A 19479-nucleotide genomic window follows, 5' to 3' on the forward strand; every position below is an offset into this window, starting at 1 on the left:
GTTTGGAGACCCCTGGTCTGGTTAGATGATGCTGGAAGTCCTTTAGCCATTAAATGAAGAAGCATGATCCGCATAGCTCCCAACTGTCCCTGATTTCAAGGGACTGTCCCTGATTTGGAACAATGTCCCTCTGTCCCTTTTTCCTCCTCATTTGTCCCTCATTTTGGTCTAATCTATATACAGTGTAGTTATACGCTATATAAAATGCACTTTTTATCTTTCAAAAAGTGTTTCTCAGTGCTAAATCTTTTATCCAATTTTTAAATTGCTGCATTTGTAAAGTCAGTATAAAGGAATAGTAGTGGTAAAAAAGCACTTGTGGGTTTAACCAATCTTTTTTTTTTCTTGTATAATCCCCCTATAAGGGGGGCGTGTTCTATTCCTACATACTTTTGTTAATAGGTGTTCCTCGTTCCCATCTCAAAAAGTTGGGAGGTATGTTATCTGGCCTTATTCAGCTTTTAATGCTCAGTGTGGGACATTCACAGTACGCAGTGAAATCAGAGTAAGAAATTTCATTATAGAAGAGGAGCCTGTACAGTTGTTTAAATTGAAGGGGAGGCTGGGGTTCACTAAAGTACTTAGAATTTTTTATTTTTATTTCTGTGAACAGAAACCTGCAGTTTACAGGTAACAGCTCTGAGTTCCTACTGCTGCCTTCTTTAATGCAACACTATGGGGATTATTTACTAAAGGCAAATCCACTTTGCACTGAAAATGCACTTGGAAGTAAAGTCACTGTAGATCCGAGGGGGATATGTAAGGAAAAAAAAAAAAAAAGCATTTTAGCTTGTACATGATTGGATGATAAAATCAGCAGAGCTTCCACTTATTTCAGATCTACCCTTTAGATTTAGAGTGACTGCACTTCCAAGTGCACTTGCAGTGCAAAGTGGATTTACCTTTCGTAAATAACCCCCAATCTTTCTTTCTAACCATTAGTGAGATGCGCATAGCAGTTGTTCATGGCAGAGCTCCAACATCCAGACTGGTAGTAATTTTTAAAATACACTGAACGTATTCTCTCTGGAGAAGAGATGCTTGAGAAGGGATATGATTTCAATTTATAAATACCGTACTGGTGACCCCACAATTGGGATAAAACTTTTTTTCGGAAGGGAGTTTAACAGGACACGTAGCCACTCATTAATATTAGAAGAAAAGAGGTTTAACCTTAAACTATGTAGAGGGTTCTTTACTGTAATGTCCCATACATACGGTCGGACGTTCCGACGACAAAATCCGTCTGATTTTTTCAGACGGATTTTGGCTCAAACTTGTCGGAGCATGCGTGGCACTTTGTCCGTCGTGATTGTCTACACACGATCGGAATTTAAACGATCTGATTTTTTTGTCGGAAAATTTTAGATCCTGCTCTAAAATTTTGTGTGTCGGAAATTCTGACAGAAAAAGTCTGATGGAGCCCACACACAATTGGATTTTCCAACAACAAGATCCGATCGCACATTTTCCATTGGAAAGTCCGACCGTGTGTACAGGGCATTTAAGCGGCAAGGATGTGGTATTCTCTTCCATAGACGGTGGTCTCAGCGGGGGGCATCAATAGTTTAAAAAAACTGATAAGACTGAAACTGAAAAGATAAGCACCTGAACGACTGCAACGTACAGGGATATACAATGTAATACTGACATATAATCACACATATAGGTTGCACTTGATGGACTTTTTTCAACCTCACCTACTATGGAACTATGCATATAGTATATGGAACTCCAGATGTAAAGGCTCTAGGGGTGCTCTGGAAAATGAATATGGCTGTGTTCAAGCATTGTTCTACATATACAGTATATGTTTGGGCTGGAAAAGGAAACAGTATTACCCAGAAGAAACTCACACAGATTTGAGGAAAATATACATAGACAATACAAGCGTAAACCTAAGACACAAGCACCATATAGCCATGTCACCAACAAGCTTTTTTTTTCTTTTTTATTGTTTTAGAAAATAAGGTAAGGGTAAAAAACAGACCCTCTGGGCATACCCTGGCTCAAGGTAGTATAATAACACACACAAACTAAAAACAATAACAGGTGAACCTAAAGTAAAAAAACTAAATAGAAAAACCCCACCCTTGCTACTCATAGTACTCAATGAATAGCCCCAGATTACTAGGGCCAGTATAATGAGAGAATAATGTATCCTGAGGAATGTATTTATTTATTAAAATGCTTAACCTATGCAGTCTTACCTGAAGCCCTCGATGCGCAAAACAAAAGACATTGACATTAAAAGACCTTAAGAGAACCAACATACCAACAGGGCAACATACAAAATAAAAGCCAGGGAATCTGTCCAACACATCCCAATTAAAATTAGGTGACTCCAAAGCTTGTACAAAAAGTATGGTTTTCAATTTATTTCAGAATTTCAAAAAGTCATTTTCAGGTCTCAGTTTCAGAGGCAAAGAGTTACATCATTCAGCTCCTTGTACTTCACCCATTCTCGCTCCATTTTCTTTTTAAATTTTGGAATCTTCAGTATGGCAAGTTCGCCGATTTCAAGGATCGGGTAGGCACATACTTGACAAATGTTTCCTTCAGATACTCTGGGCCACGTCTGTGCAATGCCTTATGGACAAGACATCCAGTTTTGAACAGAACCCCTTCTTTCAGGGGCAGCCAATGCAGGCCTCTAAGAGATGGAGTGATGTGGTCACTACGACCAACACCTGTCAGTAACCTTGCTGTGGCATTCTGAATCAACTGGAGCTTGTAGATGGTACAAGCAGGCAGACCCAGATACATGGCATTACAGTAGTCCATTTGACTGCTGATAATGGCATTGACCATGATGATCTTGTCAGAGTATGCAATATAGCGAAAAGTCGACCTCAGGAGTCTCAGTCAGAAGTGGCTTGTGCTCACCACCCGATTTACCTGAGGGCGAAAGTTCAACCTAGAGTCAAAGATGACGCCCAGGTCCCTGACCTGAGTGGCCGCAATCGGAAAAGGTTTGAAAGATTCAGGCCAGGACGGAAACAGGTTGGAATACACCTGGTTACTGAAGATGATGCATTCAGTTTTTGTGCCATTTAGTTTTAGATAATTGGCACCCATCCAGGATTGGATTTCCTCCAGACAGGAGGCCAGCAATACCTGATCCTCCCCTTTCTTGGTTATTTTGAAGTAGATCTGGGTGTCGTCAGTGTAGGCATGGAATGGGAGATTGTGACGGCGAATGATGTACAGCAATGGCTTCATATAGATGTTAAAAAGGACCGGAGATAAAGCTGATCCTTGTGGGACCCCTCAAGACAGGGAGCTATCAGAAGAATAAAATGGTCCCAACTTTACCCTCTGAACCCTGTCTCGCAGGAACGAGGCTACGCATGCCAGAGCTTTGCCATCCATTCCGGCCAGCATCTTCAAACTATCCACAAGTATAGTGTGGTTGATGGTATCAAAAGCTGTTGACAGATCCAGAAGTACCAAGGCCGAAGTTTCATTCTCATCCAAGGCCCAGAGTAAGTCATCCTGGACTTTTACCAGGGCTGTTTCCATACCTCTCCCAGGACGAAATCCTGACTGGAAGTCATCAAAAATGTTATTAGACTCCAGGTGAGGTTGAAATTGCCATACCGCAGCTCGCTCCATGACACCAGTAGCAAAAGGCATGCTGACAATGTCTCCAATAAAAGGCGCCAGAGCTTCTGAGGAGTCCTGCACCAATTGTGCAATGCAGGGATCAAGTGATGAGGACGAGGCGCAGTTTTGAGAATGATTTTAATATCTTCTGGAGTCACCGGATAAAATACAGAGAGTTGTAATTTTTTTAATTAGCCATATCATTTAATTTTAATGATTCATTTGGGGATTTTCTCCATGCTCTTTCAGCAGCCCTACATTGCCATTTTTATTCTCTTGTCTCCTGAGAGAACCAGCACTAATTTTTCTCCATAGTTACTTAGTAGGTGAGGTTGAAAAAAGAAAAAAGTCCATCAAGTCCAACCTATGTGTGTGATTATATGTCAGTATTACATTGTATATCCCTGTATGTTCCCTTACTACAGAGATTTTTTTTAAAGGAGCTAGGAAATCAAGGATTTTTTTTATAATAGCAGCATGTATCCCCTCTCCACTACCCTATGGGCTGAGATAGCGAAAATCTGAGTCATGGGACCATACAATGATCAATTGATCCATAAGAGGCAGGGGGCTATTTATATAAAGGACCACATATGGGCTGGTCTTTGAAGGAGATTGGTAGTAGCCTCAGAGTCATGTTGGTCTACAGTAGTGGCATCTGATTCAAACCAGGTGTCCCACACTTTGTGAATTTTTTTGGGCAGCCTTGGGACATATATGTCTCCTTGTAAAGGGGTATAGCAGAATTCACTAACACCTTCCAAAACCCCAGGGTAGTAGCAGATCCTGACTTTCATTGAATAACAGTAGCTTTGCTAGCATAGAACAATAATAGCCCCAGCAATGTATGAATAGCTGTGGTGGGGGCCAAGGCCTCCACTAGCCAAAGGAGGCAAAAATCTGCCTGTTGTGGGATAGGGATGGTAGTTAACTGTGTAATAAACTGGATGACCCTCAACCAGAAAGTTTTAAGGGGTGGACGGGACCAGATCATATGGAAGCAATCAGCTGGCTCTCCCTGGCAATGCCATCAATGTGGAGGACAGTTCGAATAGATCTTGTGTAATCTGTGAGGGGGGCCAGATAAAACAGGTGTGGAATTTTGTACTGGATCAACCGATCTCTGGATGATTTGAGTAAAGGGATATTCCCACATGTCTTCCTATTCCTCGCTGTCCAGCTTTGCCAGTCAGGAGGTCCACAATTTATCTAAACCATGATGTACCGTCAGTTGTAAGACCTTATATAAAGATGAGGGAGATTTCTCTAGAGAGTCTTTCCAGGAGGGAGCAATTGAATGAATAAATGAGTGACTTGTGACTTGTATATCGCTACCTATGCGAACTGAATCACCTCAGGGCGCTGCAGTATAGCGTGGTCCTTTGCCCCATGGGGACCCGACATGCGACATGCTTACGAACACATACACATACAACATACACATATTTGGCCAATTTTTTTTGACAGGATCTAATTAACCTGCCAGCATGTCTTTGGAGTGTGGGACAAAAACCTGAGTAGCCGGAGAAAACCCGCACAGGGAGAACATGCAGACTCCAGGCAGATGGTGTCGTGGTTGGGATTTGAACCAGCGACCCTATTGCTGTTAGGTGAAAGTGTTAACCACTACACCACTTTGCTGCCCTCCAAAAATTGTATATCTTTGCAATACATGCACATTCCCTTGTGCTCTGTTTTGTTTCTTTAAAAAGCCTGCAAGTACAGAAAAATACCCAATGAGCCTGCCAGAACTCCAGTGTGCGCTTAACTTTCTGTAGTGAGTTGAAAACCCTGCCTCTGATCCTTTGAAATTCCAAGCAGTGTGTTGTCAGCGCTTCCCCATTCTCCTTTGATAAACTACACAACACATTCTCCCTAAATTACAGAGATGGGTAGAGAGATAAGTTTTCTGTAGTCCATCAGTTTGGACAACACTGCTTAGAATTTTAGCACAGCAGAGGCAGCTTATTAAAAAACGCAGGAAGCTGAGTGATGGGATTAACAGGTTTTCTGTACATGTAGTTTTTAAAAAGACAAATATGGGACAACTCTGCATTTATTGATATCCAGGCATACACTTTAAAGAGGAGCTCCAGGCCTCCCCCCAAAAAAATGAAGTCAGCAGCTGCTGACTTTTAATATAAGGGCACTTGTCTGTCCAGGGATCCAGCAATGTCCTCACCTGAACTGATTTTTCAATCAGTTTCGGGTGCAGGCACTGGCATCTCTAGTAAGGGAAACAGGACGTTTCCAGCTTCACAGCCTGTTCCCTACTGCACATGACTGAGCCACACTGCACCTTGTGAATGGTCCCATAATTTTGTGGGACAAGTGATGTGTTCCAGAAGATTGCGGGGGAAGGAGAAGTGGGGTGGGGTAAATGTCCACCCTCAGATCGCCGTGGCGTTCTGAACCAGAAGTGGGAGCGAGTACCTGTCAAAACCAGGTACCTAGTCCCCCCTCTCACATACAAGTAGTAAAGGATAAAAAGCCAATTATGTTTTTGGAATCCTAATCCAGAATGGTTGAATGGGATGCACTCATTCTAAGCCCCTGTACACACGGTCGGAGATTCTGCCAACCAAATCCGTCGGATTTTGTCCATCGGATTTAGTCCGACGGATTGTGTCCGAAACTGTTGCATACACACGGTCGGACTAAGTTGTCGAAAAATCCGATCTTTCAGAACGTGATGGCGTAAGTAGCCAATAGCTTTGATGTAGGAATTTGATCTGAGCATGCGTGGCACTTGGTCCGATCAAAATTCGCTACACATGATCGGAGTATGTCCGATCGAACCAGTTGGTCGGGAAATATTTCCAACATGTTGGAAAATTGGGTCCGACGGATATTTGGACGGAATCAGTCCAGTGCACACCACACACAGTCGGATTATCCGACGACACGGTTCGATAGGACACATTCCGTGTGTACAAGGGCTTAAAGATGAACAGTCTTGAACAGTCTTGTTTGCGAGCCAGATTGGGTTGCTTTGATCCAGACAAAAGTCCTATTTTTATGAACTTGTAAAGTGTATAAAAAGGAATGCACAGCCCCCCAAAGCAGAAAAGCTCCAATTGGAATAAGTAAAATAGGATACAATTATGGCGCATGGTGAGAGCTAAACAGTTCATAAGCCCATATAAAGACAGCTTTCTTGGCCCCAGAGCAGATCCTCGGCGGATTGAAGGTTATATGTAAAGGAGTAAAATGGACACCTGAGGGCACTTCTAAGTGTAGCAAGTTAGTATTTATTATTAAAAACAGTAACAAAATTCAATCACATTTAGTAAGACGAAAGAAGGCATATCTTAAAACCAAGGGAAGTCATCTCAGGGACCCAGGCCAAACTGCAGCAATTAACTGGCCGGGTAGTGCACTCATTAGGAAGGGAGTTAGCCATATATAGGTAGGCTTGAGAAGGAGGCATTACCACCTTGGAACATGTAGCCACACCCTCAGCATCTGACGTCATCTTGAATGAGTCCCATGCTGTCCAGCTAGATATGGTGTTGTTGTAGCTCTATATGCTGTAGGCTGGATTGCTGCCCCCTGGAATCCCCCTGGATTGCTGCAGTTTGGCCTGGGTCCCTGAGATGACTTCTTTCATCTTACTAAATGTGAGTGCATTTTTTACTGTTTTCAATAATAAACACTAACTTGATTTACTTAGAAGCACCTTCTGGTGTTCATTTTGCTCAAATTGGGATACAACTTTTAACATTTCAGGAGGTTTATAGGGCCCCTTGCAATGTCCTTGACATCCAAAGTCGTGCACATGCCATTTGAGGTTCTGCAAAGGTTAGTAGATATCTCCCCACTTGTTGTTGCTATAATGACCTATCTATGACCAACCTAAAACTGATGATGTGAAAGATCTGAGATAGTTGGCTTCAGTGTGGCTTGTAAGCCTCTGCAGGAAAAGACAGCTCTCTAGAACATTTTCAAGATTCTAAATTATTTCTTCTCTTATTCCATTCACAAATTTCACATTGACAAGGTAATGTTTGTCAATATATGAAAACACAGAAATATATATATTTTTTCTATAACTTTTATTTTATTTTATATATACCAATTTGCCATGGTTTGCTGTGAGGAATGATGGATTCAGGATGGTTGAGGGACTCCCTGCAGACTTGCATAAAATGTCTTCTACAACAGAAAGGCAGTGATCTCTGTGAGTTCTTCCAAAGTTGATGGGTAGATGATCCCTCAAAGAATTCATTATTTCTTTGGAAAAAATGTAATATTCCTTTCCTCTGCTAGGCTAACTTTCTGCACTCCATGCCACTTCATCTAATGCAAATCACAAGCCTAATAAAATATTCTGCCAAACTGAAGAAGAGAAAAATTCCTGTAACAACCAGTCAAAGCTGAACTGTCGTTTTTGCTGGTGCAGACTGTAAAACAACCTCTGCCTAATTGACTATTACAGCCAGTGTTTTTCTTCATAAACGTTAAGGTCCAGTCAGTGCCAGGACAAGGTCATCAAGCCCAGGGCAAAGATGGCAAATTGTGTTCTCTATCCCCCTCCTCCCTTCTGCCAGTGCAGCACTCCTGTGTGTCTAGTGTCTATGTACACCACTGCCGGCTTCTGAATACAGGAGCACTGCTCTGGCAGGAAAAAGGAAGGGGAGTGAGAACACAGCCCGCACTGCCTCCTGCTCTCTCCTTCTCGCCTTATTTTTTTCCAGCGCTTGGCTGACAGGAGTAGTGATGCTGCTGTCACTACTCCTGTCAGCCTTGTAACAGAAGGAAGGCGCCCCCATCCCTACCATTGCACCCAGGGCAGCCACCCTTCTTCCAACCCTTTGTCCCAGTCCTGGGGCCAGTGTAGGTTTTTTCATCTTGGTAAAAGTTTAGGAGGTAAAAGCCAATAGGGGTTATTTACTAACAGAAAAGCCACTTTGCACTTTCAAGTGCACTTTCAAGTGTACTTGCAGTGCAAAGTGGATTTGCCTTTCATAAATAACCCTCATTGTGTTTCACAGCTTCACAAGTCCTCCTTCATCAGGGCTTAAATGCTGGCAGTGATAGAAGATACTGGACAATGAATGCAAACAGTCAAGAACTAAAAGTAGACGCTTAACCTTCTGATCTTTATCAAAATTAATAAAGCTATGCGAAAAAGGCAAATCATGAGAGGGAGAAGGCTGGTTAACCATCACCTTGTTCAAAGGATTTACTGGTACCACATCCTGGTACAACATATAAATACAAGACAAAAAAAACCCTACCAAAGATGCAAACTATATAGGATTTTAAAGGTACCACACCATAAATATTAGGTTCAATAAGTTTTTATTAATCTTTTTATCAGAGTGTAAGCAATTAAAGACTGTAAATTAAAAAGAAAATGAAGTGGGAACAGGGCCAGGAGTCCGACAATGGGCTAACTGGTCCAACAATGTTAAACACATTATAAACTTTACAGGTAAGAATAAAACATTCTGTTTTGGTCATGTAACACACTGGAGGTCCCATCTATATTCGCACAGTATAAAGCATGTAGTATACACAATACGGGTAACCTTCTCCCCAGACTGGGCGCCCCTGTGGGAGCCTGCTGCGTCCAGTACCAGGGGAGAACGGATGTTAAAGCTAAATCTGCGACAGCAAACCTGACCGATAAGTCAAGGTCCCTACGGAACCTTTAATATTCAGGGGTTACAAATTAGTAAACCAGGATGCCTGTAAGCATGTAGGAAGGCCAAGAGAGGCCTAATAGTATAGAATAGAAGAGAGAAGGTGGGGGAAAGTAGTGGGGAGAATGGCAGGGGGGGGGAGAGGGGCAGGGCAAAGAGACAGCGAGCCTCTTTGCCCTGAGAGTTTCGGTATCCAAGACCCAGGGTCTTGCAGTGAGATTTGTTCAATTTCTCAGGTTGATTTAAATGCTAAGATTCTATGTTTTAATAGAGCCCGGGAGAAGAGACAGAAGGGCAATGGAGGGGAAGGTCGCAAGCGGTTTCTCATAGATGTCTGTGTAGATCTGGAAGATTTGTGTCCAGAACGGTAGAAGCACAGCACACTCCCACCAAACGTGAATGTACGTACCCTTTGCAGAGTTGCATCTCCAACCAGATGTCAGAAGTAGAGGGGAACATCTTTTTGAGACTAGTTGGAACCCGATACCACCTCGATACCAGTTTGTAGTTTTTCTCTTGTGCGTAACTAGAGATCGTTGATTTGTGGGTAAAGAAAAAGGCCTTACTCCACTCGTCATCAGTTATGTCTCTCCCAAGTTCCTCTGACCAAGTTTTAGCGTACTTAGGTAGTGATCCATGTGAGTGGGTCAGGATCATTTTGTAAAGTAGAGAAAGGGTGTGACGAGGTGTCTCTGGGAGCTTGCATAATTGTTCGTATCCCAACAGGGATCTATGAACTTGGTTAGAGTCGTGGAGTGTTTTGCAAAAGGACGTCAGGTGTAGTTGAGTTAGCCAGGTCATTTTGGAGGGAGCGTCGATTTGATTCGATACAAAGGTGCCTATTGAGTCGTTAAGAAATTGTTGCACCATGGGCCAGGAAGACCTATCATAGTCATCTAAGGTCTGGATGGAGATGCCTTCTGGGAAGGCTGGGTTATCAAACAGGGGAGTAAGGGGGCTCGGTTCAGAGGATAATGAGTAGGTATCTCGTTTGCGGTACCAAATCATCAATGAGTCTTTAGTAAGGGAGGATAGGCCCGTTAGGTCATATCCCCATAGGAGCGCGCGAAGATCAGTAGAGGATAGGTCTTGTTCCCCAAAGGTGGAGGCTTTGACCAGGGGGCGGGGAAACCACTCCAAGATACGGGAGAGCACCGTTGAGATGTGATAGAGCTCAAAGTCAGGTAAGCCGATTTAGCAATGGGGGGACATAGCAGTTTGTTTCAATCTAGGTTGGTTCCCCTGCCAAACACCATAAATATTAATATTAAATAAAATAAATAAATATAAATTAGCTTTTCTTTATACATAAATATATAAAATATTTTATTCAGCCCGGGTTCACACATGTGCGTTGCGAATTAAAGCTCTGGTTTCACTGCGAAGATAAAAATCAGTTGTTAAGAGATTCCTCTACGTTTTAGCTGCGGATCAGTGGGCAGGGAGAGTGGGCGGGGGGAGGTGTAGTGCAGAGAAGGAGAGAATTTGTGTTCTGAACGGAATGCATCTGTGAATCAGATGCGTTCCCATAGAAGACAATGGTTTGTAATTTGCACTGCCGACCGTGTGTACAAGGGCTTAGTTTATAGGGTTCAATATTGAGTTGGCCCACGCTTTGCTACTCTGAAGCCCCATACACACTATCAGTTTTTCTGCTGAGTTTTTCCTTCAGACTTACCAAAACCATATAATATGAGGTCAAACCTTAGGAGTTTCAATGTGTATGCAATCAGGCAGGCCCTTGTACTATATGGTTTTGGTAAACCTGATGGAAAAACTCAGCAGAAAAACTGATACTGTGTATGGGGCTTAACAGTTGCAACTCTTCTGGGAAGGCTGTCCACAAGGATTAGGAGTGTGTCTATGGGAATGTTTGACCATTCTTCCAGAAGCACGTTTGTGAGGTCAGGCACTGATGTTGGACAAGACTGGCTCACAGTCTCTCCTCTAATTCATCCCAGAGGTGTTCTATCAGGTTGAGGTCAGGACTCTGTGTAGGCCAGTCAAGTTCCTCCACCCCAAACTCGCTCATCCATGTCTTTATGGACCTTACTTTGTGCACTGGTGCACAGTCATTTTAGAACATAAAGGGGCCATCCCCAAACTGTTCCCACAAAGTTGGGAGCAAGAAATTGTCCAAAATGTCTTGTTATGCTGATGCCTCAAGATTTCCCTTCACTGGAACTAAGGGGCCAAACCCAACCCCTGAAAAACAACCCCACACCATAATCCCCTCTCCACTAAATGATTTAGACCAGTGGACAAAGCAAGGTCCATAAAGACATGGATGAGCGAGTTAGGGGTGAAGGAACCTGACTGGCCTGCACAGAGTCCTGACCTCAACCCGATAGAACATCCTTGGGATGAATTAGAGGGGAGATTGTGAGCCAGGCCTTCTCATCCAACATCAGTGCATGAACTCACAAATGCGCTTCTGGAAGAATGGTCAAACATTCCCATAGACACTCTCCTAATCCTTGCGGACAGCCTTCCCAGAAGAGTTGATGCTATATAGTGTATGTTAAATTTGCTCATACTGCAACTGTCATATACAAGTTAACAGCATAATCCTAGATAATAATACTATACAATGAATGCAAAGATCTGATCTTTATCAAAATAAATTTATACTGGACTAGTTACAAACTGGACTAGTGGCACTCTCTCGTACTTTTCATTTCCTTTGGACTGCACCAGAAACCCATAGAGCTGCCTCTTAAACTGGAGACCACCAATGATTATATTTACCTTTGTGTCCAGTGCTCCCACAACATAATTTTTTTTTAAGTTTTCGACAAGACTGCCAATTATAAGATAGCACAATTTTGTGTGAACTCAAAACAGATCTTTATTGTGAAAGCCACTGAATAAACAGTATGTTACTCAAAGCAAATAAAAATGTCAATTTTGCAATATAGATTTGAAAATAAAACTTGATTTGTTGGCATAGGCAGCATAGAAGGATTCAGGCCTTTACTGCATGAATGTATCCTGCCACAGAAACAACCAACCAGTCAGATACTCCCTCCCATTCCCTATACGGAGCTGGAAACATAGAAAAGAAAGTCTCATTTGTTGTCAGGATCAGAGGGGAAGCACCTATAACACAGTTTATAAACCTAAAGTCTGCTTTATTGGTCAGCTTTTCCTTTGGCTTCAATGCATACAAATGTGTAACAGCTTCATGTCAGAGCAATACACAGCGGTCGCATCGTTACCAAGCACCCCGATTGTTAAAGGTGGTGGTGGGAGGCGGACCCCCTTCTGCCGCCTGTAGAAGTGTTCGAATGGCTGTATAGCCACTCAAATCACTTCTACATGAAAGAGAATCGCTTCCTGAACATTTTGAAAAGGTGTGATGGCTGTAGCTGCAGGCATCATCCCGGTATAAACACTTCAATCACAGGACATCAGCCTACAGGTGGGACGTGTTTAAACACTGGGAGGTGCATAAATGCTTAGCTTCAGCACAGGTTTGAGATACAACAGAGCAGGCCCACCAGTCAGTAAAGTCCAAGACATGTAAGTCTTTCAGTGATCCCTGTGTCGCCTTTCAATGGGATCCAGGCTTCAAACAGATTCCCCAAGAAATCCAGCCCTGGAGAAGGAGGCAATCAGCCCCCCCCCCCCCCCCCCCCCCCGAAACACATTGGCTCGACTTGTATACTTTTATCTTCAATAAACAATTATAAAAATCATGAAAGCCAGGGATTGATGGTTTGAATCTCACCTAATTTAGCAGGAACCGGCCGAGATTCATACCACGTATGGGCCAGGCTCAATGTACCCAAGTTGATTGATCAATCAAAGTGGGTACAACCAGACTGCTGGACTTTACATGCAATTATTGCTAGCGTCTGTTATATGCTCTAGCAATAATAACTGTTTTCTCCAGGCAGAGAAATCCAAATTAACACAATAGCCCCACAGGAGGGATTCCCCCAGCAACAATGACTGTGTTGATGGGGGAATCAAGTGATTTACATTCCTGCAACCAATGGCTACAGGAAAGAAAAACGCTCCACCTATGGCTGGCTTTAGTGAGACATTTTTCTGGACATCGGGCGCTCCTCTCCAATCACCCAAGTATTCCCTGCGGTAACACCCTCATTATCGTTATCAGGAAGGTAGTAGCCCCAAACCCCAACAGAGTCTACCACCTACAATTGAGCTATCACCCAGTGGAAGTGATTCTCACTATACCAGGCTTTCTCAACCTTTTAACCCTAAAGGAACTCCAAAAATAATTTTCACGTCTCAAGGAACTCTTACTAAAACCAAATTATCAGGGCTCAATAGGAACATTGCTTCTTCTATTGGTGGTCAGTAGGAAGAATGTCCCCCTTAAAGTGGTGTTCAGAATGCCACCCATAAAGACAGCTAAAAAGATTATTATTATTATTATTTGTCATTTAAAAAAAATAAAGGAGCAACAGGCGGGACTTTGTATGAGGCACATGGGAGCAGAAGCATAAAATTTGGTAAAAGACAAGTTTTTAATAAGTACAAGTAGTTATATATTTACATGTTATTGCACAATCATAAATTAATATTTTCTATTTCATCAATGTATACACATTCCAACAAGGACTTAAAGCGGAGGTCCACCCTAAAGTGGACCTTCCGCTCATCGGAACCCTCCCCCCCTCCGGTGCCACAATCGGCACCTTTCAGGGGGGAGGGGGGTGCAGTTACCTGGATAATCCAGGTAACTGCACCCACTTCCGGGATAGCTCTCTGCGGAAAGGGGCGTAACGTACCCCCCTTTCCGCAAGTGCCCGCCCCTTCCCGCAAGTGCCCCGCTGCCTGCTGGGAAACACACAGATCCCAGAGGCAGCGGGGAGCGTCCTTATTGCGCAGCGCGATTCGCGCATGCGCAGTAGGGAACCGGGAAATGAAGCCGAAAGGCTCCATTTCCTTATTCCCATACCCAAGATGGTGGCGGCAGCACCCGAGATACGATCTACAGATCGGCTTCGGGTGCCGACATCGCGGGCGCGCTGGACAGGTAAGTGTCACTATTTTAAAAGTCAGCAGCTGCAGTATTTGTAGCTGCTGGCTTTTAAAAAAAAAAAAAAACGCGGAGTCCCGGTGGACTCCCGCTTTAATAATAAACATGTGAAGAGCTGAGTATTCAATAAACACAGATTATATATAAATACATGACACATTAAAGCGTCATTTAGAGAAAAACCATAAAATTAAAAGAGCAAAAATCAAAAAGGAACGTTCATGCTTTGTTGACAATTGTATACACAAAACGGCAGTTGAAAGCTCTACGCGTTTCGTGGCCTTATAGCCACTCGTCAGGAGCAACACCGTAGTGGTAGCCTATGAATAAAATAAAATAAAATAAACAACCATTTTTGAGGGGAAAAAAAAAATATTTAAATTAAAATGAACAAATGTACAGACATGGAGAACCCCCCACAGATGCACATTCGACCCACAGACTTACATATATATCTGCGCAGAGGCGGCACAGTACACCGAGAGTCGGGCCGACCCAAAAATGCCACGGACCGGGGCTGAGGGAGCATGCCCAGGGCGACAACCAAAACGCATGAACCACCCCCCTAGCAGGTTGGGATAAGGGATGTAGCAAAAGTAAATTTCCCACTCCTTCCTTCTCAGTTCACACTTTTATAAATCTCTCACACACATTTTAACACACACTAATTTTATTTGCTTATTCTCTATAGGTCCCCCCATGAGGGCCACCCCACTTCCCATACTCAACTTTTGCTACATCCCTTATCCCAACCTGCTAGGGGGGTGGTTCATGCGTTTTGGTTGTCGCCCTGGGCATGCTCCCTCAGCCCCGGTCCGTGGCCTTTTTGGGTCGGCCCGACTCTCGGTGTACTGTGCCGCCTCTGCGCAGATATATATGTAAGTCTGTGGGTCGAATGTGCATCTGTGGGGGGTTCTCCATGTCTGTACATTTGTTCATTTTAATTTAAATTTTTTTTATTTTTCCCTCAAAAATGGTTGTTTATTTTATTTTATTTTATTCATAGGCTACCACTACGGTGTTGCTCCTGACGAGTGGCTATAAGGCCACGAAACGCGTAGAGCTTTCAACTGCCGTTTTGTGTATACAATTGTCAACAAAGCATGAACGTTCCTTTTTGATTTTTGCTCTTTTAATTTTATGGTTTTTCCCTAAATGACGCTTTAATGTGTCATGTATTTATATATAATCTGTGTTTATTGAATACTCAGCTCTTCACATGTTTATTATTAAGTCCTTGTTGGAATGTGTATACATTGATGAAATAGAAAATATAAATTTATGATTGTGCAATAACATGTAAATATATATAACTACTTGTACTTATTAAAAACTTGTCTTTTACCAAATTTTATGCTTCTGCTCCCATGTGCCTCATACAAAGTCCCGCCTGTTGCTCCTTTCTTTTTTTAAAATACTAAATCGGGATGGAGGAGGGGATGTGAACGGCCCCTATTACCTCATTTAAAGTCCCAAACAATTTCTTTTCTTCCTTTTGTTAAACCATATTTATTGTCATGCTGCTGGCTTTGCTAAGTGGTGCTGAACCTTGAACTCTCTAGACATCATCAAATAGGTGGCTCATCAACCAAAGTTCAAGTAACCCCTAGAAAACTCTGGAGGAACCCTGGTTAGGAATGGCTGCTTTATACCCTCCACACAGTAATCTGCCTCTAGGCAGCCTCCAGTGGCAAAAGCCCAGTGCTGTCTTCCACCCAAACTTGATACCCTCTGTCTCTCTAAACTCGCCTGTGTAGTAGGCAGGGCTGTAGGGGAAATATCTGCCTTCACAGACCAAAAAGTTCCATTCTTCAGACATTTCCATACAGAAGCCCCTCACTCTTATCTTCAGACACTTTGATAATGAAAGCCGGTGTGTGCTGTCATATTTGATGGCCTCAAGGCAAAAAATAATCATGACACACAACCATCTGAAACTGACATTTAGGTGAACACTTGGTTAGAGCGTGTTCTCCCTAGGAAGAGGGGTTCAATTAATCTTCCATCACCTGTATCACAGTGTATCTTGGCTTGAGTGTCAGATACACGTATGTGTCACTGTGTTAAGTGGATGTGTGATGAAAATTCTGAAATGAAAGGTACAAACTCATCAAATAAGTTGAATATTGTAAATGCACCGACGACATTCTATTAGGTCATAGGAAAAAAGGAGCGTAGTCTGTCTGGCTGTTAAACTGACATGGAACAATGATAGAGTTGTAGGCCTTTCTTTATTATTGTTTCATCCTTTGCTTTAGGCACGTCAAGAGTGCAAAAAAGGCCTATCAGATCAGTTACAAAAAATGTGATCTTTATATAGTCAAGAGATCAGTACTATGGCATGGTTCACCTATGCCTGGCAAATAGTTGTGAAATGGCAATCTAAATGAAGGGAACTCCATTCATGCATCTTTTGGGAACTTATTTGATTCATGGTAACTCTCTCAAATGAAGAAAATTAGACCTCTTAGAAATATTGGTAGTTTTATTTGTTTAATCACATTTTTACTTTACAATTTTTATATGATTCATATTTCGATTCAAGCACAATTGCAGTCAAAAGATTGTATTTTGAATAGAGCGGGGGAGGATGAGAGCCGCTGCTAGGTGTTTGTCGCTCGCTCTGTTACCATTGGGGAGTCTTCCCCTCACTTCCTGCCAGGACAGGAAGTTATGGGAAAGATATCCAATGGGGAAAAAGCAAATACAAAAACATATTTTGGAAAACTGAGGAAGAGTTACAATTTGTTATTGCAGTTTTTTCATTGTTGCTTCCGAATATAATTTTTTTTTTCAGGGATAGCGTATAGTGTGCAAAAATATACAGTCTGCCAGCATCCTATACATCAGGGATCTTCAATCTATGGCCCTCCGGGTGTTCCCATCATGCCTAGTCATGTCTGTGAATGTCAGATTTTTACATTGCCTCATGGGATCTGTAGTTTCACAACAGCTGAGGCCGCGTACACACGCGGGGACTGTTCGCTCAACTTTGTCCGCTGAACAGTGTTTCGGCGGACAGTCCGCTCGTGTGTGGGCTTTCAGCGGACAGTTTCAGCGAACAGTCTACTGAACAAAGTTTTTCGGAATTTCCGAAAAACTGTCCGCTGAAACTTTGTTTCAGGGAACAGTCCCCTCGTGTGTAGGCTTGTTCGTCAAACTAAGTTCCGCGCATGCTCAGAAAGGATTTACACGCCAAAGTTTGCATTGCAGTGTATAGGACGTCGTTTTCTAGTCCCGTCGTACGTGCCGTTCACGTCATCGCGCACGGTTTCAGTGGACTGTTCGTTCGTCGTGTGTGGCCAAGTCCGTCCATGCTAATTTTGAGCGGACTGTCCGCTGAAACTGTTTGACGAACAAAGTTGAGCGAACAGTCCCCGCGTGTGTACGCGGCCTGAAGGTCCGTAGTTTGAAGATCCCTGCTTTATATCAATAGAGCAAAAGATGTGTGCACACGATGCACCAAAAACCCCTCATGAACTGTGGAGGCAGAACCACATGTAAAACTGTCATTAAAAAGTTGATCTTTATTGTAGAAACACCAAATTAAAATGGATCCAAGTCCTGATAAAATGACATTACAGCAAAACATCATATATGTGTTGACATCATTATGGAATAATGTGCAAAATACCCCTTTGCACCATTAGATACATCAAAGGGCTACCAATGCTTATGACCAGGTTCAGCCCTTATGAATTGATTTGATGAAACCCAACATGTTTCAGACTTGTAGTCCTTCTTTAGGGGTAGCAGTGGGCACTGAAACTTCTAAAACATAGATATATATCAGTCATTAGTTGCATCAGGGCTTCTCAACCAGGGTTCCTCCAGAGTTTTCTAGTGGTTCCTTGTTCACTGAGCAATTTCTGCCTCTAAGATAAGTTCCCATTTGAGAATGCAGGATCCCTCACATTCTATCTGGACAGTACTGATTGGCCCTGTGCTGATCACATGCACTCTCCTAAGAAAAAAAAACCTCCCTAGCAATAAACACCAAACTGAGCATGTGCAGCCTGTCCCCTTGCACTGTATATATCAGGTGATTTTTTTTGGAGGGACAGTGGAAGAAGGAGATGATCAGAGAAGACAGGATCAAACAGTCTTTTTACACAATGCACAGGATTAACCCCTTAGGTTCCACAGTGATTATAACAAGCATGCTTTATTTACTGCATATACAGATTGATTTTCCTGTTGTGAGTTTAGTAACACTTTACGTATTTTGATCTGCCAAGTGTGACTCGAGGCTCTCTTTATGCCATTGAACTGAACTGGGTTTATGTCAGTGATGACAGTAATCGGTTCATGATGGGTTTCTCAGGGGAGTGTTAGACAGCAGCATTGATCAGTGAAAGCTGGACATGTGATTGCAGTCAGCTTGTAATGTATAATAAATTGCAAGTTGGCTAGGGGTATGTAACATGCCGCCACAGTGTCCTTCATTAAAGACACCTCAGACACCTTTCACATCTTTCTACCTCTCCCTCATAGCAATCAATTTTCCATCAGATTATAGGCTTTCAGTAAGTTTAACTGTGTCTCATGAAACTCTCCATGTTTAAGTGGCAGAAAATACCGGTGTTCAAGAGATGAAAAAGATAATTTCCAGGATTTTGGCTATGGGCAACTGCACAACTATTTTGCAGTACTTCCAAGCATATCAGCATAACAACCAAATACCTCCATGTGCTGTACATTCATAGCTACAAACTATACATTGAAACAATTTTTCTTATTTTAACATGTACATGCATCAAAACATTTTTACATGCTATGCATAAATAATATAAAGTTGCATTCTTATAAAAATAAAAAGCATTAAAACAACACTCCAAATATCGCAAATAAAGCCTCGATATGAAGATTGAAATTTTTTTGGTCCAAAACTGGTGGAAAACTGAACATGGGCAATGAAGCTTTCAGGTGTGGGACCTTGGCAGTAGAACAGATACCCATGATGCCTGAGTTGTAAGTAAGCCACAGAAGCCAGCATATTAGGAAAGTATTACAAAGCGCTTTTTGACTTACCCTTTACTAACAGGACTTTGTCCTGTTTACCATTATCATTGAAAGTGAACGTAAAAGAAAAAGAAAGAAAATCCCAAGTTTTGAGTTGTCCCCAGAAAAGTAATAGGGGGAAAATCTTCCAATTGTGAGAGTTCTTCTTGGAAACCAGATATCTCTGTTTAAAGGAGAAGTCCAGCCTGAGCT

Source organism: Lithobates pipiens, unplaced genomic scaffold, assembly GCF_037356315.1.
Source record: "Lithobates pipiens isolate NorthernLeopardFrog02 unplaced genomic scaffold, aLitPip1_a1.2 Scaffold_28, whole genome shotgun sequence".
Classification (NCBI taxonomy): Eukaryota; Metazoa; Chordata; class Amphibia; order Anura; family Ranidae; genus Lithobates; species Lithobates pipiens.